The sequence below is a fragment of the Astyanax mexicanus genome, chromosome 21 (genome assembly GCF_023375975.1).
Source record: "Astyanax mexicanus isolate ESR-SI-001 chromosome 21, AstMex3_surface, whole genome shotgun sequence".
NCBI classification, from domain to species: domain Eukaryota; kingdom Metazoa; phylum Chordata; class Actinopteri; order Characiformes; family Acestrorhamphidae; genus Astyanax; species Astyanax mexicanus.
Genome location: NC_064428.1, coordinates 327,501 through 347,500, shown reverse-complemented (window position 1 = coordinate 347,500; position 20,000 = coordinate 327,501). Strand labels below are relative to the sequence as shown.

The 20,000-nt window shown below is 45.6% G+C and overlaps 46 non-coding genes and 29 pseudogenes across 46 annotated transcripts; all 75 read right to left on the bottom strand.

Moving 5' to 3' along the window:
- Window positions 1-32: 32 nt before the first annotated feature.
- On the bottom strand, window positions 33-151 carry LOC125786554 (5S ribosomal RNA). Its single transcript, XR_007428652.1, has one exon. It is a non-coding gene; the product is annotated as a 5S ribosomal RNA (ribosomal RNA).
- Window positions 152-261: 110 nt separating this feature from the next.
- Window positions 262-380, bottom strand: LOC125786631 (5S ribosomal RNA). Its single transcript, XR_007428722.1, has one exon. It is a non-coding gene; the product is annotated as a 5S ribosomal RNA (ribosomal RNA).
- A 109-nt stretch (window positions 381-489) lies between these two features.
- On the bottom strand, window positions 490-608 carry LOC125786685 (5S ribosomal RNA). Its single transcript, XR_007428771.1, has one exon. It is a non-coding gene; the product is annotated as a 5S ribosomal RNA (ribosomal RNA).
- Window positions 609-718: 110 nt separating this feature from the next.
- Window positions 719-837, bottom strand: LOC125786042 (5S ribosomal RNA; annotated as a pseudogene).
- Window positions 838-1,101: 264 nt separating this feature from the next.
- On the bottom strand, window positions 1,102-1,220 carry LOC125786400 (5S ribosomal RNA). Its single transcript, XR_007428510.1, has one exon. It is a non-coding gene; the product is annotated as a 5S ribosomal RNA (ribosomal RNA).
- Window positions 1,221-1,330: 110 nt separating this feature from the next.
- Window positions 1,331-1,449, bottom strand: LOC125786394 (5S ribosomal RNA). The gene has a single exon (XR_007428505.1). It is a non-coding gene; the product is annotated as a 5S ribosomal RNA (ribosomal RNA).
- A 110-nt stretch (window positions 1,450-1,559) lies between these two features.
- On the bottom strand, window positions 1,560-1,678 carry LOC125786461 (5S ribosomal RNA). Its single transcript, XR_007428567.1, has one exon. It is a non-coding gene; the product is annotated as a 5S ribosomal RNA (ribosomal RNA).
- A 110-nt stretch (window positions 1,679-1,788) lies between these two features.
- On the bottom strand, window positions 1,789-1,907 carry LOC125786073 (5S ribosomal RNA; annotated as a pseudogene).
- Window positions 1,908-2,016: 109 nt separating this feature from the next.
- LOC125786037 (5S ribosomal RNA) lies at window positions 2,017-2,135 on the bottom strand (annotated as a pseudogene).
- Window positions 2,136-2,245: 110 nt separating this feature from the next.
- On the bottom strand, window positions 2,246-2,364 carry LOC125786666 (5S ribosomal RNA). Its single transcript, XR_007428754.1, has one exon. It is a non-coding gene; the product is annotated as a 5S ribosomal RNA (ribosomal RNA).
- Window positions 2,365-2,474: 110 nt separating this feature from the next.
- LOC125786688 (5S ribosomal RNA) lies at window positions 2,475-2,593 on the bottom strand. The gene has a single exon (XR_007428774.1). It is a non-coding gene; the product is annotated as a 5S ribosomal RNA (ribosomal RNA).
- Window positions 2,594-2,703: 110 nt separating this feature from the next.
- LOC125786465 (5S ribosomal RNA) lies at window positions 2,704-2,822 on the bottom strand. The gene has a single exon (XR_007428570.1). It is a non-coding gene; the product is annotated as a 5S ribosomal RNA (ribosomal RNA).
- A 109-nt stretch (window positions 2,823-2,931) lies between these two features.
- On the bottom strand, window positions 2,932-3,050 carry LOC125785986 (5S ribosomal RNA). Its single transcript, XR_007428243.1, has one exon. It is a non-coding gene; the product is annotated as a 5S ribosomal RNA (ribosomal RNA).
- A 110-nt stretch (window positions 3,051-3,160) lies between these two features.
- LOC125786390 (5S ribosomal RNA) lies at window positions 3,161-3,279 on the bottom strand. Its single transcript, XR_007428501.1, has one exon. It is a non-coding gene; the product is annotated as a 5S ribosomal RNA (ribosomal RNA).
- A 110-nt stretch (window positions 3,280-3,389) lies between these two features.
- Window positions 3,390-3,508, bottom strand: LOC125786502 (5S ribosomal RNA). Its single transcript, XR_007428604.1, has one exon. It is a non-coding gene; the product is annotated as a 5S ribosomal RNA (ribosomal RNA).
- A 109-nt stretch (window positions 3,509-3,617) lies between these two features.
- Window positions 3,618-3,736, bottom strand: LOC125786113 (5S ribosomal RNA; annotated as a pseudogene).
- A 109-nt stretch (window positions 3,737-3,845) lies between these two features.
- On the bottom strand, window positions 3,846-3,964 carry LOC125786556 (5S ribosomal RNA). Its single transcript, XR_007428654.1, has one exon. It is a non-coding gene; the product is annotated as a 5S ribosomal RNA (ribosomal RNA).
- A 110-nt stretch (window positions 3,965-4,074) lies between these two features.
- On the bottom strand, window positions 4,075-4,193 carry LOC125786560 (5S ribosomal RNA). The gene has a single exon (XR_007428658.1). It is a non-coding gene; the product is annotated as a 5S ribosomal RNA (ribosomal RNA).
- Window positions 4,194-4,303: 110 nt separating this feature from the next.
- Window positions 4,304-4,422, bottom strand: LOC125786123 (5S ribosomal RNA; annotated as a pseudogene).
- A 110-nt stretch (window positions 4,423-4,532) lies between these two features.
- LOC125786065 (5S ribosomal RNA) lies at window positions 4,533-4,651 on the bottom strand (annotated as a pseudogene).
- Window positions 4,652-4,760: 109 nt separating this feature from the next.
- Window positions 4,761-4,879, bottom strand: LOC125786681 (5S ribosomal RNA). Its single transcript, XR_007428768.1, has one exon. It is a non-coding gene; the product is annotated as a 5S ribosomal RNA (ribosomal RNA).
- A 110-nt stretch (window positions 4,880-4,989) lies between these two features.
- On the bottom strand, window positions 4,990-5,108 carry LOC125786536 (5S ribosomal RNA). The gene has a single exon (XR_007428636.1). It is a non-coding gene; the product is annotated as a 5S ribosomal RNA (ribosomal RNA).
- Window positions 5,109-5,218: 110 nt separating this feature from the next.
- On the bottom strand, window positions 5,219-5,337 carry LOC125786130 (5S ribosomal RNA; annotated as a pseudogene).
- A 110-nt stretch (window positions 5,338-5,447) lies between these two features.
- On the bottom strand, window positions 5,448-5,566 carry LOC125786055 (5S ribosomal RNA; annotated as a pseudogene).
- A 110-nt stretch (window positions 5,567-5,676) lies between these two features.
- On the bottom strand, window positions 5,677-5,795 carry LOC125786004 (5S ribosomal RNA). The gene has a single exon (XR_007428259.1). It is a non-coding gene; the product is annotated as a 5S ribosomal RNA (ribosomal RNA).
- Window positions 5,796-5,905: 110 nt separating this feature from the next.
- On the bottom strand, window positions 5,906-6,024 carry LOC125786156 (5S ribosomal RNA; annotated as a pseudogene).
- A 110-nt stretch (window positions 6,025-6,134) lies between these two features.
- LOC125786079 (5S ribosomal RNA) lies at window positions 6,135-6,253 on the bottom strand (annotated as a pseudogene).
- Window positions 6,254-6,363: 110 nt separating this feature from the next.
- Window positions 6,364-6,482, bottom strand: LOC125786011 (5S ribosomal RNA). The gene has a single exon (XR_007428266.1). It is a non-coding gene; the product is annotated as a 5S ribosomal RNA (ribosomal RNA).
- Window positions 6,483-6,591: 109 nt separating this feature from the next.
- On the bottom strand, window positions 6,592-6,710 carry LOC125786553 (5S ribosomal RNA). The gene has a single exon (XR_007428651.1). It is a non-coding gene; the product is annotated as a 5S ribosomal RNA (ribosomal RNA).
- Window positions 6,711-6,820: 110 nt separating this feature from the next.
- LOC125786132 (5S ribosomal RNA) lies at window positions 6,821-6,939 on the bottom strand (annotated as a pseudogene).
- Window positions 6,940-7,049: 110 nt separating this feature from the next.
- LOC125786112 (5S ribosomal RNA) lies at window positions 7,050-7,168 on the bottom strand (annotated as a pseudogene).
- Window positions 7,169-7,278: 110 nt separating this feature from the next.
- Window positions 7,279-7,397, bottom strand: LOC125786535 (5S ribosomal RNA). Its single transcript, XR_007428635.1, has one exon. It is a non-coding gene; the product is annotated as a 5S ribosomal RNA (ribosomal RNA).
- A 110-nt stretch (window positions 7,398-7,507) lies between these two features.
- LOC125786143 (5S ribosomal RNA) lies at window positions 7,508-7,626 on the bottom strand (annotated as a pseudogene).
- A 110-nt stretch (window positions 7,627-7,736) lies between these two features.
- Window positions 7,737-7,855, bottom strand: LOC125786134 (5S ribosomal RNA; annotated as a pseudogene).
- A 110-nt stretch (window positions 7,856-7,965) lies between these two features.
- On the bottom strand, window positions 7,966-8,084 carry LOC125786684 (5S ribosomal RNA). Its single transcript, XR_007428770.1, has one exon. It is a non-coding gene; the product is annotated as a 5S ribosomal RNA (ribosomal RNA).
- Window positions 8,085-8,194: 110 nt separating this feature from the next.
- Window positions 8,195-8,313, bottom strand: LOC125786118 (5S ribosomal RNA; annotated as a pseudogene).
- Window positions 8,314-8,423: 110 nt separating this feature from the next.
- Window positions 8,424-8,542, bottom strand: LOC125786051 (5S ribosomal RNA; annotated as a pseudogene).
- A 1,115-nt stretch (window positions 8,543-9,657) lies between these two features.
- On the bottom strand, window positions 9,658-9,776 carry LOC125786593 (5S ribosomal RNA). Its single transcript, XR_007428688.1, has one exon. It is a non-coding gene; the product is annotated as a 5S ribosomal RNA (ribosomal RNA).
- Window positions 9,777-9,886: 110 nt separating this feature from the next.
- On the bottom strand, window positions 9,887-10,005 carry LOC125786568 (5S ribosomal RNA). Its single transcript, XR_007428665.1, has one exon. It is a non-coding gene; the product is annotated as a 5S ribosomal RNA (ribosomal RNA).
- A 109-nt stretch (window positions 10,006-10,114) lies between these two features.
- LOC125786261 (5S ribosomal RNA) lies at window positions 10,115-10,233 on the bottom strand. The gene has a single exon (XR_007428385.1). It is a non-coding gene; the product is annotated as a 5S ribosomal RNA (ribosomal RNA).
- A 110-nt stretch (window positions 10,234-10,343) lies between these two features.
- LOC125786493 (5S ribosomal RNA) lies at window positions 10,344-10,462 on the bottom strand. Its single transcript, XR_007428596.1, has one exon. It is a non-coding gene; the product is annotated as a 5S ribosomal RNA (ribosomal RNA).
- Window positions 10,463-10,573: 111 nt separating this feature from the next.
- LOC125786389 (5S ribosomal RNA) lies at window positions 10,574-10,692 on the bottom strand. Its single transcript, XR_007428500.1, has one exon. It is a non-coding gene; the product is annotated as a 5S ribosomal RNA (ribosomal RNA).
- Window positions 10,693-10,802: 110 nt separating this feature from the next.
- Window positions 10,803-10,921, bottom strand: LOC125786116 (5S ribosomal RNA; annotated as a pseudogene).
- A 110-nt stretch (window positions 10,922-11,031) lies between these two features.
- Window positions 11,032-11,150, bottom strand: LOC125786416 (5S ribosomal RNA). The gene has a single exon (XR_007428525.1). It is a non-coding gene; the product is annotated as a 5S ribosomal RNA (ribosomal RNA).
- A 109-nt stretch (window positions 11,151-11,259) lies between these two features.
- Window positions 11,260-11,378, bottom strand: LOC125786706 (5S ribosomal RNA). Its single transcript, XR_007428790.1, has one exon. It is a non-coding gene; the product is annotated as a 5S ribosomal RNA (ribosomal RNA).
- Window positions 11,379-11,467: 89 nt separating this feature from the next.
- On the bottom strand, window positions 11,468-11,586 carry LOC125785979 (5S ribosomal RNA). The gene has a single exon (XR_007428237.1). It is a non-coding gene; the product is annotated as a 5S ribosomal RNA (ribosomal RNA).
- A 110-nt stretch (window positions 11,587-11,696) lies between these two features.
- LOC125786690 (5S ribosomal RNA) lies at window positions 11,697-11,815 on the bottom strand. The gene has a single exon (XR_007428776.1). It is a non-coding gene; the product is annotated as a 5S ribosomal RNA (ribosomal RNA).
- Window positions 11,816-11,924: 109 nt separating this feature from the next.
- Window positions 11,925-12,043, bottom strand: LOC125786463 (5S ribosomal RNA). The gene has a single exon (XR_007428569.1). It is a non-coding gene; the product is annotated as a 5S ribosomal RNA (ribosomal RNA).
- Window positions 12,044-12,153: 110 nt separating this feature from the next.
- Window positions 12,154-12,272, bottom strand: LOC125786388 (5S ribosomal RNA). Its single transcript, XR_007428499.1, has one exon. It is a non-coding gene; the product is annotated as a 5S ribosomal RNA (ribosomal RNA).
- Window positions 12,273-12,382: 110 nt separating this feature from the next.
- LOC125786605 (5S ribosomal RNA) lies at window positions 12,383-12,501 on the bottom strand. Its single transcript, XR_007428699.1, has one exon. It is a non-coding gene; the product is annotated as a 5S ribosomal RNA (ribosomal RNA).
- Window positions 12,502-13,558: 1,057 nt separating this feature from the next.
- Window positions 13,559-13,677, bottom strand: LOC125786565 (5S ribosomal RNA). Its single transcript, XR_007428662.1, has one exon. It is a non-coding gene; the product is annotated as a 5S ribosomal RNA (ribosomal RNA).
- Window positions 13,678-13,787: 110 nt separating this feature from the next.
- On the bottom strand, window positions 13,788-13,906 carry LOC125786499 (5S ribosomal RNA). The gene has a single exon (XR_007428601.1). It is a non-coding gene; the product is annotated as a 5S ribosomal RNA (ribosomal RNA).
- A 110-nt stretch (window positions 13,907-14,016) lies between these two features.
- LOC125786515 (5S ribosomal RNA) lies at window positions 14,017-14,135 on the bottom strand. Its single transcript, XR_007428617.1, has one exon. It is a non-coding gene; the product is annotated as a 5S ribosomal RNA (ribosomal RNA).
- A 110-nt stretch (window positions 14,136-14,245) lies between these two features.
- Window positions 14,246-14,364, bottom strand: LOC125786009 (5S ribosomal RNA). Its single transcript, XR_007428264.1, has one exon. It is a non-coding gene; the product is annotated as a 5S ribosomal RNA (ribosomal RNA).
- Window positions 14,365-14,474: 110 nt separating this feature from the next.
- On the bottom strand, window positions 14,475-14,593 carry LOC125786033 (5S ribosomal RNA; annotated as a pseudogene).
- Window positions 14,594-14,703: 110 nt separating this feature from the next.
- LOC125786150 (5S ribosomal RNA) lies at window positions 14,704-14,822 on the bottom strand (annotated as a pseudogene).
- Window positions 14,823-14,931: 109 nt separating this feature from the next.
- On the bottom strand, window positions 14,932-15,050 carry LOC125786044 (5S ribosomal RNA; annotated as a pseudogene).
- Window positions 15,051-15,160: 110 nt separating this feature from the next.
- LOC125786080 (5S ribosomal RNA) lies at window positions 15,161-15,279 on the bottom strand (annotated as a pseudogene).
- Window positions 15,280-15,608: 329 nt separating this feature from the next.
- LOC125786053 (5S ribosomal RNA) lies at window positions 15,609-15,727 on the bottom strand (annotated as a pseudogene).
- Window positions 15,728-15,837: 110 nt separating this feature from the next.
- LOC125786031 (5S ribosomal RNA) lies at window positions 15,838-15,956 on the bottom strand (annotated as a pseudogene).
- Window positions 15,957-16,059: 103 nt separating this feature from the next.
- On the bottom strand, window positions 16,060-16,178 carry LOC125786450 (5S ribosomal RNA). Its single transcript, XR_007428557.1, has one exon. It is a non-coding gene; the product is annotated as a 5S ribosomal RNA (ribosomal RNA).
- A 110-nt stretch (window positions 16,179-16,288) lies between these two features.
- LOC125786404 (5S ribosomal RNA) lies at window positions 16,289-16,407 on the bottom strand. Its single transcript, XR_007428514.1, has one exon. It is a non-coding gene; the product is annotated as a 5S ribosomal RNA (ribosomal RNA).
- A 329-nt stretch (window positions 16,408-16,736) lies between these two features.
- LOC125786052 (5S ribosomal RNA) lies at window positions 16,737-16,855 on the bottom strand (annotated as a pseudogene).
- Window positions 16,856-16,965: 110 nt separating this feature from the next.
- Window positions 16,966-17,084, bottom strand: LOC125785988 (5S ribosomal RNA). The gene has a single exon (XR_007428245.1). It is a non-coding gene; the product is annotated as a 5S ribosomal RNA (ribosomal RNA).
- Window positions 17,085-17,187: 103 nt separating this feature from the next.
- LOC125786060 (5S ribosomal RNA) lies at window positions 17,188-17,306 on the bottom strand (annotated as a pseudogene).
- Window positions 17,307-17,416: 110 nt separating this feature from the next.
- Window positions 17,417-17,535, bottom strand: LOC125786402 (5S ribosomal RNA). Its single transcript, XR_007428512.1, has one exon. It is a non-coding gene; the product is annotated as a 5S ribosomal RNA (ribosomal RNA).
- Window positions 17,536-17,645: 110 nt separating this feature from the next.
- On the bottom strand, window positions 17,646-17,764 carry LOC125786071 (5S ribosomal RNA; annotated as a pseudogene).
- A 110-nt stretch (window positions 17,765-17,874) lies between these two features.
- On the bottom strand, window positions 17,875-17,993 carry LOC125786514 (5S ribosomal RNA). Its single transcript, XR_007428616.1, has one exon. It is a non-coding gene; the product is annotated as a 5S ribosomal RNA (ribosomal RNA).
- A 110-nt stretch (window positions 17,994-18,103) lies between these two features.
- LOC125786630 (5S ribosomal RNA) lies at window positions 18,104-18,222 on the bottom strand. The gene has a single exon (XR_007428721.1). It is a non-coding gene; the product is annotated as a 5S ribosomal RNA (ribosomal RNA).
- Window positions 18,223-18,486: 264 nt separating this feature from the next.
- LOC125786092 (5S ribosomal RNA) lies at window positions 18,487-18,605 on the bottom strand (annotated as a pseudogene).
- A 109-nt stretch (window positions 18,606-18,714) lies between these two features.
- On the bottom strand, window positions 18,715-18,833 carry LOC125786114 (5S ribosomal RNA; annotated as a pseudogene).
- Window positions 18,834-19,162: 329 nt separating this feature from the next.
- Window positions 19,163-19,281, bottom strand: LOC125786115 (5S ribosomal RNA; annotated as a pseudogene).
- A 110-nt stretch (window positions 19,282-19,391) lies between these two features.
- LOC125786662 (5S ribosomal RNA) lies at window positions 19,392-19,510 on the bottom strand. The gene has a single exon (XR_007428750.1). It is a non-coding gene; the product is annotated as a 5S ribosomal RNA (ribosomal RNA).
- Window positions 19,511-19,619: 109 nt separating this feature from the next.
- LOC125786623 (5S ribosomal RNA) lies at window positions 19,620-19,738 on the bottom strand. Its single transcript, XR_007428715.1, has one exon. It is a non-coding gene; the product is annotated as a 5S ribosomal RNA (ribosomal RNA).
- Window positions 19,739-19,848: 110 nt separating this feature from the next.
- Window positions 19,849-19,967, bottom strand: LOC125786237 (5S ribosomal RNA). Its single transcript, XR_007428363.1, has one exon. It is a non-coding gene; the product is annotated as a 5S ribosomal RNA (ribosomal RNA).
- Between the last annotated feature and the right edge of the window lie 33 nt (window positions 19,968-20,000).

Below are 20,000 nucleotides of genomic sequence, written 5' to 3'. Positions count from 1 at the left end.
CAAGACCATGGTCACAGAAGCAAGAGGGGAAAAGCTTACAGCACCTGGTATTCCCAGGTGGTTTCCCATCCAAGTACTAACCAGGCCAAACCCTGCTTAGCTTCCGAGATCAGACGAGATCAGGCGTTCTCAGGGTAGTGTGACCGTAAGCCATTGCAGAGCTCTCATCAAGACTACTTATGAAACTTCATCTATGTTGGGTTTCAGATAACAAACTAGTAATGTATAACAAGACCATGGTAATAGAAGCAAGAGGGGAAAAGCTTACAGCACCTGGGATTCCCAGGTGGTCTCCCATCCAAGTACTAACCAGGGCAAACCCTGATTAGCTTCCGAGATCAGACGAGATCGAGCGTTTTCAGGGTAGTATGACCGTAAGCGATTGCAGAACTCTCATCAAGACTATTTATGCGACTTCATCTATGTTGGGTTTCAGATAACACTCTAGTAACGTATAACAAGACCATGGTCATAAATCAAGAGGGGAAAAGCTTACAGCACCTGGGATTCCCAGGTGGTCTCCCATCCAAGTACTAAATAGGCCATACCCTGCTTAGCTTCCGAGATCAGACGAGATCGGGCGTTCTCAGGGAAGTGTGACCGTAAGCGATTGCAGAACTCTCATCAAGACTATTTATGCGACTTCATCTATGTTGGGTTTCAGAAAACACTCTAGTAACGTATAACAAGACCATGGTCATAGAAGCAAGAAGGAAAAAGCTTACAGCACCTGGTATTCCCAGGTGGTCTCCCATCCAAGTACTAACCAGGCCAAATCCAGCTTAGCTTCGGAGATCAGACGAGATCGGGCGTTCTCAGGGTAGTGTGACCGTAAGCCATTGCAGAGCTCTCATCAAGACTACTTATGCAACTTCATCTATGTTGGGTTTCAGATAACAAACTAGTAATGTATAACAAGACCATGGTAATAGAAGCAAGAGGGGAAAAGCTTACAGCACCTGGTGTTCCCAGGTGGTCTCCCATCCAAGTGCTAACCAGACCAAACCCTGCTTAGCTTCCGAGATCAGACAAGATGTTCGGTTTCAAATAACACACTACTAACGTATAACAAGACCATGGTCATAGAAGCAAGAGGGGAAAAGCTTACAGCACCTGGTATTCCCAGGTGGTCTCCCATCCAAGTACTATCCAGGCCAAACCCTGCTTAGCTTCCGAGATCAGACGAGATCGGGCGTTCTCAGGGCAGTGTGACCGTAAGCAATTGCAGATCTCTCATCAAGACTACTTATGCAACTTCATCTATGTTTGGTTTCAGATAACAAACTAGTAATGTATAACAAGACCATGGTAATAGAAGCAAGAGAGGAAAAGCTTACAGCACCTGGTATTCCCAGGTGGTCTCCCATCCAAGTACTAACCAGGCCAAACCCTGCTTAGCTTCCGAGATCAGACGAGATCGGGCGTTCTCAGGGTAGTGTGACTGTAAGCGAATGCAGAACTATCATCAAGACTACTTATGCGACTTCATCTATGTTGGGTTTCAGATGACACACTAGTAACGTATAACATGACCATGGTCATAGAAGCAAGAGGGGAAAAGCTTACAGCACCTGGTATTCCCAAGTGGTCTCCCATCCAAGTACTAACCAGGCCAAACCCTGCTTAGCTTCCGAGATCAGACGAGATCGGGCGTTCTCAGGGTAGTGTGACCGTAAACGATTGAAAACTCTCATCAAGACTACTTATGCGACTTCATCTATGTTTGGGATTTAGATTACACACTAGTAATGTATATCAAGACCATGGTCATAGAAGCAAGAAGGAAAAAGCTTACAGCACCTGGTATTCCCAGGTGGTCTCCCATCCAAGTACTAACCAGGCCAAACCCAGCATAGCTTCGGAGATCAGACGAGATCGGGCGTTCTCAGGGTAGTGTGACCATAAGCGATTGCAAGACTCTCATCAAGACTATTTATGTGACTTCATCTATGTTGGGTTTCAGATAACACTCTAGTAACGTATAAGAAGACCATGGTCATAAATCAAGAGGGGAAAAGCTTACAGCACCTGGTATTCCCAGGTAGTCTCCCATCCAAGTACTAATCAGACCAAACCCTGCTTAGCTTCCGAGATCAGACGAGATCGGGCGTTCTCAGGGTAGTGTGACCATATGCGATTGCTGACCTCTCATCAAGACTACTTATGCGACTTCATCTATGTTGGGTTTCAGATAATACACCAGTAATGTATAACAAGACCATGGTCACCGAAGCAAGAGGGGAAAAGCTTACAGCACCTGGTATTCCCAGGTGGTCTCCCATCCAAGTACTAACCAGGCCAAAGCCTGCTTAGCTTTCGAGATCAGACGAGATCGGGCGTTCTCAGGGTAGTGTGACCGTAAGCCATTTCAGAGCTCTCATCAAGACTACTTATGCAACTTCATCTATGTTGGGTTTCAGATAACAAACTAGTAATGTATAACAAGACCATGGTAATAGAAGCAAGAGGGGAAAAGCTTACAGCACCTGGTAGTCCCAGGTGGTCTCCCATCCAAGTACTAACCAGGCCAAACCCTGCTTAGCGTCCGAGATCAGACGAGATCGGGCGTTCTCAGGGTAGTGTGACCGTAAGCGTTTGCTGACCTCTCATAAAGACTACTTATGCGACTTCATCTATGTTGGGTTTCAGACAATACAATAGTAATGTATAACAAGACCATGGTCACAGAAGCAAGAGGGGAAAAGCTTACAGCACCTGGTATTCCCAGGTGGTCTCCCATCCAAGTACTAACCAGGCCAAACTCTGCTTAACTTCCGAGATCAGACGAGATCGGGCGTTCTCAGGGTAGTGTGACCGTAAGCGATTGCAAGACTCTCATCAAGACTATTTATGTGACTTCATCTATGTTGGGTTTCAGATAACACTCTAGTAACGTATAAGAAGACCATGGTCATAAATCAAGAGGGGAAAAGCTTACACCACTTGGTATTCCCAGGTGGTCTCCCATCCAAGTACTAACCAGGCCAAACCCTGCTTAGCTTCCGAGATCAGACGAGATCGGGCGTTCTCAGGGTAGTGTGACCGTAAGCGATTGCTGACCTCTCATCAAGACTACTTATGCGACTTCATCTATGTTGGGTTTCAGATAATACACTAGTAATGTATAACAAGACCATGGTCACAGAAGCAAGAGGGGAAAAGCTTACAGCACCTGGTATTCCCAGGTGGTCTCCCATCCAAGTACTAACCAGGCCAAACCCTGCTTAGCTTCCGAGATCAGACGAGATCGGGCGTTCTCAGGGTAGTGTGACCGTAAGCGATTGCAAAGCTCTCATCAAGACTACTTATGCGACTTCATCTATGTTGGGTTTCATATAACACTCTAGTAACGTATAACAAGACCATGGTCACAGAAGCAAGAGGGGAAAAGCTTACAGCACCTGGTATTCCCAGGTGGTCTCCCATCCAAGTACTAACCAGGCCAAACCCTGCTTAGCTTCCGAGATCAGACGAGATCGGGCGTTCTCAGGGTAGTGTGACCGTAGGCGATTGCAAAACTCTCATCAAGACTACTTATGCAACTTCATCTATGTTGGGTTTAATATAACACTCTAGTAACGTATAACAAGACCATGGACATAAATCAAGAGGGGAAAAGCTTACAGCACCTGCTATTCCAAGGTGGTCTCCCATCCAAGTAGTAACCAGGCCAAACCCTGCTTAGCTTCCGAGATCAGACGAGATAGGGCGTTCTCAGGGTAGTGTGACCGTAAGCGATTGCTGACCTCTCATCAAGACTACTTATGCAACTTCATCTATGTTGGGTTTCAGATAACACTCTAGTTACGTATAAGAAGACCATGGTCATAAATCAAGAGGGGAAAAGCTTACAGCACCTGGGATTCCCAGGTGGTCTCCCATCCAAGTACTAACCAGGCCAAACCCTGCTTAGCTTCCGAGATCAGACGAGATCGGGCGTTCTCTGGGTAGTGTGACCGTAAGCAATTGCTGACCTCTCATCAAGACTACTTATGCGACTTCATCTATGTTGGGTTTCAGATAATACACTAGTAATGTATAACAAGACCATGGTCACAGAAGCAAGAGGGGAAAAGCTTACAGCACCTGGTATTCCCAGGTGGTCTCCCATCCAAGTACTAACCAGGCCAAACCCTGCTTAGCTTCCGAGATCAGACGAGATTGGGCGTTTTCAGGGTAGTGTGACCATAAGCGATTGCAAAACTCTCATCAAGACTATTCATGCAACTTCATCTATGTTGGGTTTCAGATTACAAACTAGTAATGTATAACAAGACCATGGTAATAGAAGCAAGAGGGGAAAAGCTTAAAGCACCTGGTATTCCAAGGTGGTCTTCCATCCAAGTACTCACCAGGTCAATCCCTGCTTAGCTTCCGAGATCAGACGAGATCGGGCGTTCTCAGGGTAGTGTGACCGTAAGCGATTGCAAGACTCTCATCAAGACTACTTATACGACTTCATCTATGTTGGGTTTCAGACAAAACACTAGTAATGTATAACAAGACCATGGTCACAGAAGCAAGAGGGGAAAAGCTTACAGCACTTGTTATTCCCAGGTGGTCTCCCATCCAAGTACTAACCAGGCCAAACCCTGCTTAGCTTCCGAGATTAGACGAGATCGGGCGTTCTCAGGGTAGTGTGACCATAAGCGATTGCAAAACTCTCATCAAGACTATTTATGTGACTTCATCTATGTTGGGTTTCAGACAACAGTCAAGTAACGTATAACAAGACCATGGTCATAAATCAAGAGGGGAAAAGCTTACACCACCTGGTATTCCCAGGTGGTCTGCCATCCAAGTACTACCCAGGCCAAACCCTGCTTAGCTTCCGAGATCAGACGAGATCGGGCGTTCTCAGGGTAGTGTGACCGTAAGCGATTGCTGACCTCTCATCAAGACTACTTATGCGACTTCATCTATGTTGGGTTTCAGATAATACACTAGTAATGTATAACAAGACCATGGTCACAGAAGCAAGAGGGGAAAAGCTTACAGCACCTGGTATTCCCAGGTGGTCTCCCATCCAAGTACTAACCAGGCCAAACCCTGCTTAGCTTCTGAGATCTGACGAGATCGGGCGTTCTCAGGGTAGTGTGACCGTAAGCCGTTGCAGAGCTCTCATCAAGACTACTTATGCAACTTCATCTATGTTGGGTTTCAGATAACAAACTAGTAATGTATAACAAGACCATGGTAATAGAAGCAAGAGGGGAAAAGCTTAAAACACCTGGTATTCCCAGGTGGGCTTCCATCCAAGTACTAACCAGGGCAAACCCTGCTTAGCTTCCGAGATCAGACGAGATCGGGCGTTCTCAGGGTAGTGTGACCGTAAGCGATTGCTGTTCTCTCATCAAGACTACTTATGCGACTTCATCAATGTTGGGTTTCAGATAATACACTAGTAATGTATAACAAGACCATGGTAATAGAAGCAAGAGGGGAAAAGCTTAAAGCACCTGGTATTCCCAGGTGGTCTTCCATCCAAGTACTAACCAGGGCAAACCCTGCTTAGCTTCCGAGATCAGACGAGATCGGGCGTTCTCAGGGTAGTGTGACCGTAAGCAATTGCTGACCTCTCATCAAGACTACTTATGCGACTTCATCTATGTTGGGTTTCAGATAACAAACTAGCAATGTATAACAAGACCATGGTAATAGAAGCAAGAGGGGAAAAGCTTAAAGCACCTGGTATTCCCAGGTGGTCTTCCATCCAAGTACTAACCAGGGCAAACCCTGCTTAGCTTCCGAGATCAGACGAGATCGGGCGTTCTCAGGGTAGTGTGACCTTAAGCGATTGCTGACCTCTCATCAAGACTACTTATGCGACTTCATCTATGTTGGGTTTCAGATATTACACTAGTAATGTATAACAAGACCATGGTCATAGAAGCAAGAGGGGAAAAGCTTACAGCACCTGGTATTCCCAGGTGGTCTCCCATCCAAGAACTAACCAGCCCAAACCCTGCTTAGCTTCCGAGATTAGACGAGATCTGGCGTTCTCAGGGTTGTGTGACCTTAAGGGATTGCAGATCTCTCATCAAGACCACTTATGCGACTTCATCTATGTTGGGTTTCAAAGAACACACTAGTAATGTATAACAAGACCATGGTAATAGAAGCAAGAGGGGAAAATCTTACAGCACCTGGTATTCCCAGGTGGTCTTCCATCCAAGTACTAACCAGGGCAAACCCTGCTTAGTTTCCGAGATCAGACGAGATCGGGCGTTCTCAGGGTAGTGTGACCGTAAGCCATTGCAGAGCTCTCATCAAGACTACTTATGCAACTTCATCTATGTTGGGTTTCAGATAACAAACTAGTAATGTATAACAAGACCATGGTAATAGAAGCAAGAGGGGAAAAGCTTAAAGCACCTGGTATTCCCAGGTGGTCTTCCATCCAAGTACTAACCAGGGCAAACCCTGCTTAGCTTCCGAGATCAGACGAGATCGAGCGTTTTCAGGGTAGTATGACCGTAAGCGATTGCAGAACTCTCATCAAGACTATTTATGCGACTTCATCTATGTTGGGTTTCAGATAAGACTCTAGTAACATATAACAAGACCATGGTCATAAATCAAGAGGGGAAAAGCTTACAGCACCTGGTATTCCCAGGTGGTCTCCCATCCAAGTACTAACCAGGCCAAACCCTGCTTCGCTTCCGAGATCAGACGGGATCGGGCTTTCTCAGGGTAGTGTGACCGTAAGCAATTGCTGACCTCTCATCCAGACTACTTATGCGACTTCATCTATGTTGGGTTTCAGATAATACACTAGTAATGTATAACAAGACCATGGTCACAGAAGCAAGAGGGGAAAAGCTTACAGCACCTGGTATTCCCATGTGGTCTCCCCTCTAAGTACTAAGCAGACCAAACCCTGCTTAGCGTCCGAGATCAGACGAGATCGGGCGTTCTCAGGGTTGTGTGACCTTAAGCGATTACAGAACTCTCATCAAGACTACTTATGCGACTTCATCTATGTTCGGTTTCAAATAACACACTAGTAACGTATAACAAGACCATGGTCATAGAATCAAGAGGGGAAAAGCTTACAGCACCTGGTATTCCCAGGTGGTCTTCCATCCAAGTACTAACCAGGGCAAACCCTGCTTAGTTTCCGAGATCAGACGAGATTGGGCGTTCTCAGGGTAGTGTGACCGTAAGCGATTGCAAAACTCTCATCAAGACTACTTATTCGACTTCATCTATGTTGGGTTTTAGATTACACACTAGTAATGTATATCAAGACCATGGTCATAGAAGCAAGAAGGAAAAAGCTTACAGCACCTGGTATTCCCAGGTGGTCTCCCATCCAAGTACTAACCAGGCCAAACCCCGCTTAGCTTCCGAGATCAGACGAGATCGGGCGTTCTCAGGGTAGTATGACCTTAAGCTATTGCTGACCTCTCATCAAGACTACTTATGCGACTTCATCTATGTTGGGTTTCAGATATTACACTAGTAATGTATAACAAGACCATGGTCATAGAAGCAAGAGGGGAAAAGCTTACAGCACCTGGTATTCCCAGGTGGTCTCCCATCCAAGAACTAACCAGGCCAAACCCTGCTTAGCTTCCGAGATTAGACGAGATCTGGCGTTCTCAGGGTTGTGTGACCTTAAGGGATTGCAGATCTCTCATCAAGACTACTTATGCGACTTCATTTATGTTGGGTTTCAAACAACACACTAGTAATGTATAACAAGACAATGGTAATAGAAGCAAGAGGGGAAAAGCTTACAGCACCTGGTATTCCCAGGTTGTCTTCCATCCAAGTACTAACCAGGGCAAACCCTGCTTAGCGTCCGAGATCAGAAGAGATCGGGCGTTCTCAGGGTAGTGTGACCGTAAGCGATTGCTGAACTCTCATCAAGACTACTTATGCAACTTCATCTATGTTGGGTTTCAGATAACAAACTAGTAATGTATAACAAGACCATGGTAATAGAAGCAAGAGGGGAAAAGCTTAAAGCACCTGGTATTCCCAGGTGGTCTTCCATCCAAGTACTAACCAGGCCAAACCCTGCTTAGCTTCCGAGATCAGACGAGATCGGGCGTTCTCAGGGTAGTGTGACCGTAAGCCATTGCAGAGCTCTCATCAAGACTACTTATGCAACTTCATCTATGTTGGGTTTCAGACAACAAACTAGTAATGTATAACAAGACCATGGTAATAGAAGCATGAGGGGAAAAGCTTAAAGCACCTGGTATTCCCAGGTCGTCTCCCATCCAAGTACTAACCAGGGCAAACCCTGCTTAGCTTCCGAGCTCAGACGAGATCGGGCGTTCTCAGGGTAGTGTGACCGTAAGCGATTGCTGACCTCTCATCAAGACTACTTATGCGACTTCATCTATGTTGGGTTTCAGACAATACACTAGTAATGTATAACAAGACCATGGTCACAGAAGCAAGAGGGGAAAAGCTAACAGCACCTGGTATTCCCAGGTGGTCTCCCATCCAAGTACTAACCAGGCCAAACCCTGCTTAGCTTCCGAGATCAGACGAGATCGGGCGTTCTCAGGGTAGTGTGACCATGTAACGAACAGTATGGGTATATTAATATTAATTATAGAATTTCTTTAGGTATGAACCTTAAATAAAAAGAAATTCACTACCCACCGCCACATCTCACCTTCTAAGGTCGAGGAGGTCTAATAAATATTACACTGAGCCAACCACAATCAGAGTGCAGTGCAGCAAGATATAATAAATGTTGGACCGAGTTACCCACCAAAAGGCTACACCCTATTTACACAACCAAACCCCCCCATAGCACAGCCCAAATCACAACCCCCCCCACTCCACCAAATAAACCCGAGATACGGCGATCTCAGCATCAACATTATATATCCATACAAAAAGTGTGTGTGTGTGTGTGTGTGCGTGCGTGTGTGCGTGGACGAGAGAGGCAAGAGAGAGAGAGAGGTAGAGGGAGTGACTGGACTAAGCTACTAAATTGTCCCACAGTCACAAATGTCCATAATCCCTTATTCCGGACGAGAGAGAGAGAGAGCGCGAGAGAAGTCCTGGGTTTACAGCGCGAGAGAGACGCGGCGGTCTCTTGTTACCCTTAGCTCACCAGATCCGCAAGGAAAGTTGAACGCGCAGGGAAGAAAGTCCCAAAAGAAGTTCTGCAGCACTGAAGATTAAATCCTACCACCTTGGGGCAAAAAACAGACCAAAAAGATTAAAAATACAGCGTGCACGCCTAGCAAACTCCAAAAAACGTTTCTTAAGAGGTTAAATCCCAAACGCTCGAACCATGCCGGCTCGTCCCGTCTCTCTCCCATTCATGTCCCAAGTTCCTTGTTTATCCTGGTTACAGCACCTGATTGGCCGAATAGTCCCGTGACGTCGTGAGTGAGGTCATAAGGATGAAAGTTCGCTGGATAAGGAATATTATAATGTACTGTAAAATACTACCTAAATTAGGAATTAGAGGTAAACACAGCTCTTCCACATAAAAAAAACAAACATTTAAAAAATAAAAAAAATAACATATAATGTGATGTTATGTTTACTGTGCATTTGTCACAACCATAAGCTATTGCAAAACTCTCATCAAGACTATTTATGTGACTTCATCTATGTTGGGTTTCAGATAACAGTCTAGTAACGTATAACAAGACCATGGTCATAAATCAAGAGGGGAAAAGCTTACAGCACCTGGTATTCCCAGGTGGTCTCCCATTCAAGTACTAACCAGGCCAAACCCTGCTTAGCTTCCGAGATCAGACGAGATCGGGCGTTCTCAGGGTAGTGTGACTGTATGCGATTGCTGACCTTTCATCAAGACTACTTATGCGACTTCATCTATGTTGGGTTTCAGATAATACACTAGTAATGTATAACAAGACCATGGTCACAGAAGCAAGAGGGGAAAAGCTTACAGCACCTGGTATTCCCAGGTGGTCTTCCATCCAAGTACTAACCAGGCCAAACCCTGCTTAGCTTCCGAGATCAGACGAGATCGGGCGTTCTCAGAGTAGTGTGACCGTAAGCGATTGCAAAACTCTCATCAAGACTATTTATGTGACTTCATCTATGTTGGGTTTCAGATGGCACTCTAGTAACGTATAACAAGACCATGGTCATAAATCAAGAGGGGAAAAGCTTACAGCACCTGGTATTCCCAGGTGGTCTCCCATCCAAGTACTAACCAGGCCAAACCCTGCTTAGCTTCCGAGATCTGACGAGATCAGGCGTTCTCAGGGTTGTGTGACCGTAAGCGATTGCTGACCTCTCATCAAGACTACTTATGCTACTTCATCTATGTTGGGTTTCAGATAATACACTAGTAATGTATAACAAGACCATGGTCACAGAAGCAAGAGGGGAAAAGCTTACAGCACCTGGTATTCCCAGGTGGTCTCCCACTCAAGTACTACCCAGGCCAAACCCTGCTTAGCTTCCGAGATCAGAAGAGATCGGGCGTTCTCAGGGTAGTGTGACCGTAAGCGATTGCAAAACTCTCATCAAGACTACTTATGCGACTTTATCTATGTTTGGGTTTTAGATTATACACTAGTAATGTACAACAAGACCATGGTCACAGAAGCAAGAGGGGAAAAGCTTACAGCACCTGGTATTCCCAGGTGGTCTCCCATCCAAGTACTAACCAGGCCAAACCCTGCTTAGCTTCCGAGATCAGACGAGATCGGGCGTTCTCAGGGTAGTGTGACCGTAAGCCATTGCAGAGCTCTCATCAAGACTACTTATGCAACTTCATCTATGTTGGGTTTCAGATAACAAACTAGTAATGTATAACAAGACCATGGTAATAGAAGCATGAGGGGAAAAGCTTAAAGCACCTGGTATTCCCAGGTCGTCTCCCATCCAAGTACTAACCAGGGCAAACCCTGCTTAGCTTCCGAGCTCAGACGAGATCGGGCGTTCTCAGGGTAGTGTGACCGTAAGCGATTGCTGACCTCTCATCAAGACTACTTATGCGACTTCATCTATGTTGGGTTTCAGAAAATACACTAGTAATGTATAACAAGACCATGGTCACAGAAGCAAGAGGGGAAAAGCTTACAGCACCTGGTATTCCCAGGTGGTCTCCCATCCAAGTACTAACCAGGCCAAACCCTGCTTAGCTTCCGAGATCAGACGAGATCGGGCGTTCTCAGGGTAGTGTGACCATAAGCTATTGCAAAACTCTCATCAAGACTATTTATGTGACTTCATATATGTTGGGTTTCAGATAACAGTCTAGTAACGTATAACAAGACCATGGTCATAAATCAAGAGGGGAAAAGCTTACAGCACCTGGTATTCCCAGGTGGTCTCCCATCCAAGTACTAACCAGGCCAAACCCTGCTTAGCTTCCGAGATCAGACAAGATCGGGCGTTCTCAAGGTAGTGTGACAGTAAGCGATTGCTGACCTCTCATCAAGACTACTTATTTTTAGATTACACACTAGTAACGTATAACAAGACCATGGTCATAAATCAAGAGGGGAAAAGCTTACAGCAACTGGTATTCCCAGGAGGTCTCCCATCCAAGTACTAACCAGGCCAAACCCTGCTTAGCTTCCGAGATCAGACGAGATCGCGCGTTCTCAGGGTAGTGTGACCGTAAGCGATTGCAGAACTCTCATCAAGACTACTTATGCAACTTCATCTATGTTCGGTTTCAAATAACACACTAGTAACGTATAACAAGACCATGGTCAAAGAATCAAGAGGGGAAAAGCTTACAGCACCTGGTATTCCCAGGTGGTCTCTCATCCAAGTACTAACCAGGCCAAACCCTGCTTAGCTTCCGAGATCAGACGAGATCGCGCGTTCTCAGGGTAGTGTGACCGTAAGCGATTGCAAAACTCTCATCAAGACTATTTATGTGACTTCATCTATGTTGGGTTTCAGATGGCACTCTAGTAACGTATAACAAGACCATGGTAATAAATCAAGAGGGGAAAAACTTACAGCACCTGGTATTCCCAGGTGGTCTCCCATCCAAGTACTAACCAGGCCAAACCCTGCTTAGCTTCCGAGATCAGACGAGATCGGGCGTTCTCAGGGTAGTGTGACTGTAAGCGAATGCAGAACTATCATCAAGACTACTTATGCGACTTCATCTATGTTGGGTTTCAGATGACACACTAGTAACGTATAACATGACCATGGTCATAGAAGCAAGAGGGGAAAAGCTTACAGCACCTGGTATTCCCAGGTGGTCTCCCATCCAAGTACTAACCAGGCCAAACCCTGCTTAGCTTCCGAGATCAGACGAGATCGGGCGTTCTCAGGGTAGTGTGACCGTAAGCAATTGCTGACCTCTCATCAAGACTACTTATGCGACTTCATCTATGTTGGGTTTCAGACAATACACTAGTAATGTATAACAAGACCATGGTCACAGAAGCAAGAGGGGAAAAGCTTACAGCACCTGGTATTCCCAGGTGGTCTCCCATCCAAGTACTAACCAGACCAAACCCTGCTTAGCTTCCGAGATCAGACGAGACCGGGCATTCTCAGGGTTGTGTGACCGTAAGCGATTACAGAACTCTCATCAAGACTACTTATGCGACTTCATCTATGTTCGGTTTCAAATAACACACTAGTAACGTATAACAAGACCATGGTCATAGAAGCAAGATGGGAAAAGCTTACAGTACCTGTTATTCCCAGGTGGTCTCCCATCCAAGTACTAATCAGGCCAAACCTTGCTTAATCAAATCAAATCAAATCAAATTTATTTGTATAGCGCTTTTTACAACTGGTGTTGGCACAAAGCAGCTTTACAGAAACATGATTACAGGACAAAGAATCAGGCAAAACATTAAACATAGAATATACATAATACAGAACCCCCAGTGAGCGCGGAGGCGAGGAAAAACTCCCTCAGAATTGCAGGAGGAGGAAGAAACCTTGGGAGGACCAAGACTCACATTAAAGGGGGGGACCATCCTACCACTGGTCAAATGGCTTTTAAATTAATTTTAAAAAGTCTTTCATACATCCACATAGGTTTTATATATTCAGGTGTATAGCAGCTCCACTAATGGCTTATAGAGTAAGATGGATGATGAGCAGCTGATCTGTGGTGGTGGATGGAGAAGAGCTGACTTCAGTAGCTTCCAGTCTGGCCAGACAGAGGACATGAGAGCCTGAGGGTCCAACATCCCTCGGTATCGGGTCAGACAGGTGGGCAGTCAGTAACTCGGAGGAAGGCAGAGAGATGGAATTAGTTTTGACTGGATTTATGTAAAACAGAGAATATAAAACATTATCAGAGTGTGGCCAATGACTCCGGCAGATCTAAATAAAACAGCCTAACTAAAGGCAGAGAGCCAGAAGGTAACATAGACATGGAGGCTCCCTGAAACACTGGCATCCACCCACTCCACCGTCCACAAACCTGAGTGACCGTGTGCAGTGGGAGAGCTTAGCTTCCGAGATCAGACGAGATCGGGCGTTCTCAGGGTAGTGTGACCGTAAGCGATTGCAGAACTGTCATCAAGACTACTTATGCGACTTCATCTATGTTGGGTTTCACATAATACACTAGTAATGTATAACAAGACCATGGTCATAGAAGCAAGAGGGGAAAAGCTTACAGCACCTGGGATTCCCAGGTGGTCTCCCATCCAAGTACTAACCAGGCCAAACCCTGCTTAGCTTCCGAGATCAGATGAGATCGGGCATTCTCAGGGTAGTGTGACCGAAAGCAACTGCAGAACTCTCATCAAGACAACTTATGTGACTTCATCTATGTTGCGTTTCAAATAACACAATAGTAATGTATAACAAGACCATGGTAATAGAAGCAAGAGGGGAAAAGCTTACAGCACCTGGTATTCCCAGGTGGTCTCCCATCCAAGTACTAACCAGACCAAACCCTGCTTAGCTTCCGAGATCAGACGAGATCGGGCGTTCTCAGGGTAGTGTGACCGTAAGCCATTGCAGAGCTCTCATCAAGACTACTTATGAGACTTCATCTATGTTCGGTTTCAAATAACACACTAGTAACGTATAACAAGACCATGGTCATAGAAGCAAAAAGTGAAAAGCTTACAGCACCTGGTATTCCCAGGTGGTCTCCCATCCAAGTACTAACGAGGCCAAACCCTGCTTAGCTTCCGAGATCAGACGAGATCGGGCGTTGTCAGGGTTGTGTGACCGTAAGCGATTGCAGAACTCTCATCAAGACTACTTATGAGACTTCATCTATGTTCGGTTTCAAATAACACACTACTAACGTATAACAAGACCATGGTCATAGAAGCAAGAGGGGAAAAGCTTACAGCACCTGGTATTCCCAGGTGGTCTCCCATCCAAGTACTATCCAGGCCAAACCCTGCTTAGCTTCCGAGATCAGACGAGATCTGGCGTTCTCAGGGTAGTGTGACCTTAAGCGCTTGCTGACCTCTCATCAAGACTACTTATGCGACTTCATCTATGTTGGGTTTCAGATAATACACTAGTAATGTATAACAAGACCATGGTCATAGAAGCAAGAGGGGAAAAGCTTACAGCACCTGGTTTTCCCAGGTGGTCTCCCATCCAAGAACTAACCAGGCCAAACCCTGCTTAGCTTCCGAGATCAGACGAGATCGGGCGTTCTCAGGGTTGTGTGACCTTAAGGGTTTGCAGATCTCTCATCAAGACTACTTATGCGACTTCATCTATGTTGGGTTTCAGATAATACACTAGTAATGTATAACAAGACCATGGTCATAGAGGCAAGAGGGGAAAAGCTTACAGCAGCTGGTATTCCCAGGTGGTCTCCCATCCAAGTACTATCCAGGCCAAACCCTGCTTAGCTTCCAAGATCAGACGAGACCGGGCGTTCTCATGGTGGTGTTACTGTACGCGATTGCAACACTCTCATCAAGACTATTTATGCGACTTCATCTATGTTGGGTTTCATATAACACTCTAGTAACGTATAACAAGACCATGGTCATAAATCAAGAGGGGAAAAGCTTACAGCACCTGGTATTCCCAGGTGGTCTCCCATCCAAGTACTAACCAGGCCAAACCCTGCTAAGCTTCCGAGATCAGACGAAATCAAGCGTTCTCAGGGTAGTGTGACCGTAAGCGTTTGCTGACCTCTCATCAAGACTACTTATGCGACTTCATTTATGTTGGGTTTCAGATAACAAACTAGTAATGTATAACAAGACCATGGTAATAGAAGGAAGAGGGGAAAAGCTTAAAGCTCCTGGTATTCCCAGGTGGTCTTCCATCCAAGTACTAACCAGGGCAAACCCTGCTTAGCTTCCGAGATCAGACGAGATCGAGCGTTTTCAGGGTAGTACGACCGTAAGCGATTGCAGAACTCTCATCAAGACTACTTATGCGACTTCATCTATGTTGGGTTTTAAATTACACACTAGTTATGTATAACAAGACCATGGTCATAGAGGCAAGAGGGGAAAAGCTTACAGCAAATGGTATTACCATGTGGTCTCCCATCCAAGTACTAACCAGGCCAAACCCTGCTTAGGTTCCGAGAACAGACGTTCTCAGGGTTGTGTGACCGTAAGCGATTACAGAACTCTCATCAAGACTACTTATGCGACTTCATCTATGTTCGGTTTCAAATAACACATTAGTAATGTATAACAAGACCATGTTCATAGAAGCAAGAGGGGAAAAGCTTACAGCACCTGGTATTCCCAGGTGGTCTCCCATCCAAGTACTAACCAGGCCAAACCCTGCTTAGCTTCCGATATCAAACGAGATCAGGCGTTCTCAGGGTAGTGGAACCGTAAGCTATTGCAGAACTCTCATCAAGACAACTGATGCGACTTCATCTATGTTGCGTTTCAAATAAAACACAAGTAACGTATAAGAAGACCATGCTAATAGAAGCAAGAGGGGAAAAGCTTACAGCACCTTGTATTCCCAGATGGTCTCCCATCCAAGTACTAACCAGGCCAAACCCTGCTTAGCTTCCGAGATCAGACGAGATTGGGCGTTCTCAGAGTTGTGTGACCGTAAGCGATTGCACAACTCTCATCAAGACTACTTATGAGACTTCATCTATGTTCGGTTTCACACTAGTAACGTATAACAAGACCATTGTCATTGAAGCAAGAGGGGAAAAGCTTACAGCACCTGGTATTCCCAGGTGGTCTCCCAACCAAGTACTATCCAGGCCAAACCCTGCTTAGCTTCCGAGATCAGACGAGATCGGGCGTTCTCAGGGTAGTGTGACCGTAAGCCATTGCAGAACTGTCATCAAGACTACTTATGCGACTTCATCTATGTTGGGTTTCAGATAATACACTAGTAATGTATAACAAGACCATGGTCATAGAAGCAAAAGGGGAAAAGCTTACAGCACCTGGGATTCCCAGGTGGTCTCCCATCCAAGTACTAACCAGGCCAAACCCTGCTTAGCTTCCGAGATCAGACGAGATCGGGCGTTCTCAGGGTAGTGTGACCGTAAGCAATTGCAGAGCTCTCATCAAGACAACTTATGCGACTTCATCTATGTTGCGTTTCAAATAACACACGAGTAATGTATAACACCACCATGGTCATAGAAGCAAGAGGGGAAAAGCTTACAGCACCTGGTATTCCCAGGTCGTCTCCCATCCAAGTACTAACCAGACCAAACCCTGCTTAGGTTCCGAGAACAGACGTTCTCAGGGTTGTGTGACCGTAAGCGATTACAGAACTCTCATCAAGACTACTTATGCGACTTCATCTATGTTCGGTTTCAAATAACACATTAGTAATGTATAACAAGACCATGTTCATAGAAGCAAGAGGGGAAAAGCTTACAGCACCTGGTATTCCCAGGTGGTCTCCCATCCAAGTACTAACCAGGCCAAACCCTGCTTAGCTTCCGATATCAAACGAGATCAGGCGTTCTCAGGGTAGTGGAACCGTAAGCTATTGCAGAACTCTCATCAAGACAACTGATGCGACTTCATCTATGTTGCGTTTCAAATAAAACACAAGTAACGTATAAGAAGACCATGCTAATAGAAGCAAGAGGGGAAAAGCTTACAGCACCTTGTATTCCCAGATGGTCTCCCATCCAAGTACTAACCAGGCCAAACCCTGCTTAGCTTCCGAGATCAGACGAGATTGGGCGTTCTCAGGGTTGTGTGACCGTAAGCGATTGCACAACTCTCATCAAGACTACTTATGAGACTTCATCTATGTTCGGTTTCACACTAGTAACGTATAACAAGACCATTGTCATTGAAGCAAGAGGGGAAAAGCTTACAGCACCTGGTATTCCTAGGTGGTCTCCCAACCAAGTACTATCCAGGCCAAACGCTGCTTAGCTTCCGAGATCAGACAAGATCGGGCGTTCTCAGGGTAGTGTGACCGTAAGCCATTGCAGAACTGTCATCAAGACTACTTATGCGACTTCATCTATGTTGGGTTTCAGATAATACACTAGTAATGTATAACAAGACCATGGTCATAGAAGCAAGAGGGGAAAAGCTTACAGCACCTGGGATTCCCAGGTGGTCTCCCATCCAAGTACTAACCAGGCCAAACCCTGCTTAGCTTCCGAGATCAGACGAGATCGGGCGTTCTCAGGGTAGTGTGACCGTAAGCAATTGCAGAGCTCTCATCAAGACAACTTATGCGACTTCATCTATGTTGCGTTTCAAATAACACACTAGTAATGTATAACACCACCATGGTCATAGAAGCAAGAGGGGAAAAGCTTACAGCACCTGGTATTCCCAGGTGGTCTCCCATCCAAGTACTAACCAGGCCAAACCCTGCTTAGCTTCCGATATCAAACGAGATCAGGCGTTCTCAGGGTAGTGGAACCATAAGCTATTGCAGAACTCTCATCAAGACAACTTATGCGACTTCATCTATGTTGCGTTTCAAATAAAACACAAGTAACGTATAAGAAGACCATGCTAATAGAAGCAAGAGGGGAAAAGCTTACAGCACCTGGTATTCCCAGGTGGTCTCCCATCCAAGTACTAACCAGGCCGAACCCTGCTTAGCTTCCGAGATCGGACGAGATTGGGTGTTCTCAGGGTAGTGTGACCGTAAGCCATCGCAGAGCTCTCATCAAGACTACTTATGCGACTTCATCTATGTTGGGTTTTAGATTACACACTAGTAATGTATATCAAGACCATGGTCATAGAAGCAAGAATGAAAAAGCTTACAGCACCTGGTATTCCCAGGTGGTCTCCCATCCAAGTACTAACCAGGCCAAACCCAGCTTAGCTTCCGAGATCAGATAAGATCGGGCGTTCTCAGGGTAGTGTGACCGTAAGCCATTGCAGAGCTCTCATCAAGACTACTTATGCAACTTCATCTATGTTGGGTTTCAGATAACAAACTAGTAATGTATAACAAGACCATGGTAATAGAAGCAAGAGGGGAAAAGCTTACAGCACCTGGTATTCCCAGGTGGTCTCCCATCCAAGTGCTAACTAGACCAAACCCTGCTTAGCTTCCGAGATCAGACGAGATGTTGGGTTTCAGATGACACACTAGTAATGTATAACAAGACCATGCTCATAGAAGCAAAAAGTGAAAAGCTTACAGCAACTGGTATTCCCAGGTGGTCTCCCATCCAAGTACTAACGAGGCCAAACCCTGCTTAGCTTCCGAGATCAGACGAGATCGGGCGTTCTCAGTGTAGTGTGACCGTAAGCCATTGCAGAGCTCTCATCAAGACTACTTATGCAACTTCATCTATGTTGGGTTTCAGATAACAAACTAGTACCGTATAACAAGACCATGGTCATAAATCAAGACGGGAAAAGCTTACAGCACCAGGTATTCCCAGGTGGTCTTCCATCCAAGTACTAACGAGGTCAAACCCTGCTTAGCTTCCGAGATCAGACGAGATCGGGCGTTCTCAGGGTAGTGTGACCTTAAGCGCTTGCTGACCTCTCATCAAGACTACTTATGCGACTTCATCTATGTTGGGTTTCAGATAATACACTAGCAATGTATAACAAGACCATGGTCATAGAAGCAAGAGGGGAATAGCTTACAACACCTGGTATTCCCAGGTGGTCTCCCATCCAAGAACTAACCAGACCAAACCCTGCTTAGCTTCCGAGATCAGGCGTTCTCAGGGTTGTGTGACCTTAAGGGATTGCAGATCTCTCATCAAGACTACTTATGCGACTTCATCTATGTTGGGTTTCAAACAACACACTAGTAATGTATAACAAGACCATGGTAATAGAAGCAAGAAGGGAAAAGCTTACAGCACCTGGTATTCCCAGGTGGTCTCCCATCCAAGTACTAACCAGACCAAACCCCGCTTAGCTTCCGAGATAAGACGAGATCGAGCGTTCTCAGGGTAGTGTGACCCTAAGCGATTGCAGAACTGTCATCAAGACTACTTATGGGACTTCATCTATGTTGGGTTTCAGATAATACACTAGTAATGTATAACAAGACCATGGTCATAGAAGCAAGAGGGGAAAAGCTTACAGCACCTGGTATTCCCAGGTGGTCTCCCATCCAAGTACTAACCAGGCCAAACCCTGCTTAGCTTCCAAGATCAGACGAGATCGGGCGTTCTCAGGGTAGTGTGACTGTACGCGATTGCAACACTATCATCAAGACTATTTATGCGACTTCATCTATGTTGGGTTTCATATAACACTCTAGTAACGTATAACAAGACCATGGTCATAAATCAAGAGGGGAAAAGGTTACAGCACCTGGTATTCCCAGGTGGTCTCCCATCCAAGTACTAACCAGGCCAAACCCTGCTTAGCTTCCGAGATCAGACGTGATCGGGCGTTCTCAGGGTAGTGTGACTGTAAGCGATTGCTGACCTCTCATCAAGACTACTTATGCGACTTCATCTATGTTGGGTTTCAGACAATACACTAGTAATGTATAAGAAGACCATGGTCACAGAAGCAAGAGGGGAAAAGCTTACAGCACCTGGTATTCCCAGGTGGTCTCCCATCCAAGTACTAACCAGGCCAAACCCTGCTTAGCTTCCGAGATCAGACGAGATCGGGCGTTTTCAGGGTAGTGTGACCATAAGCGATTGCAAAACTCTCATCAAGACTATTTATGTG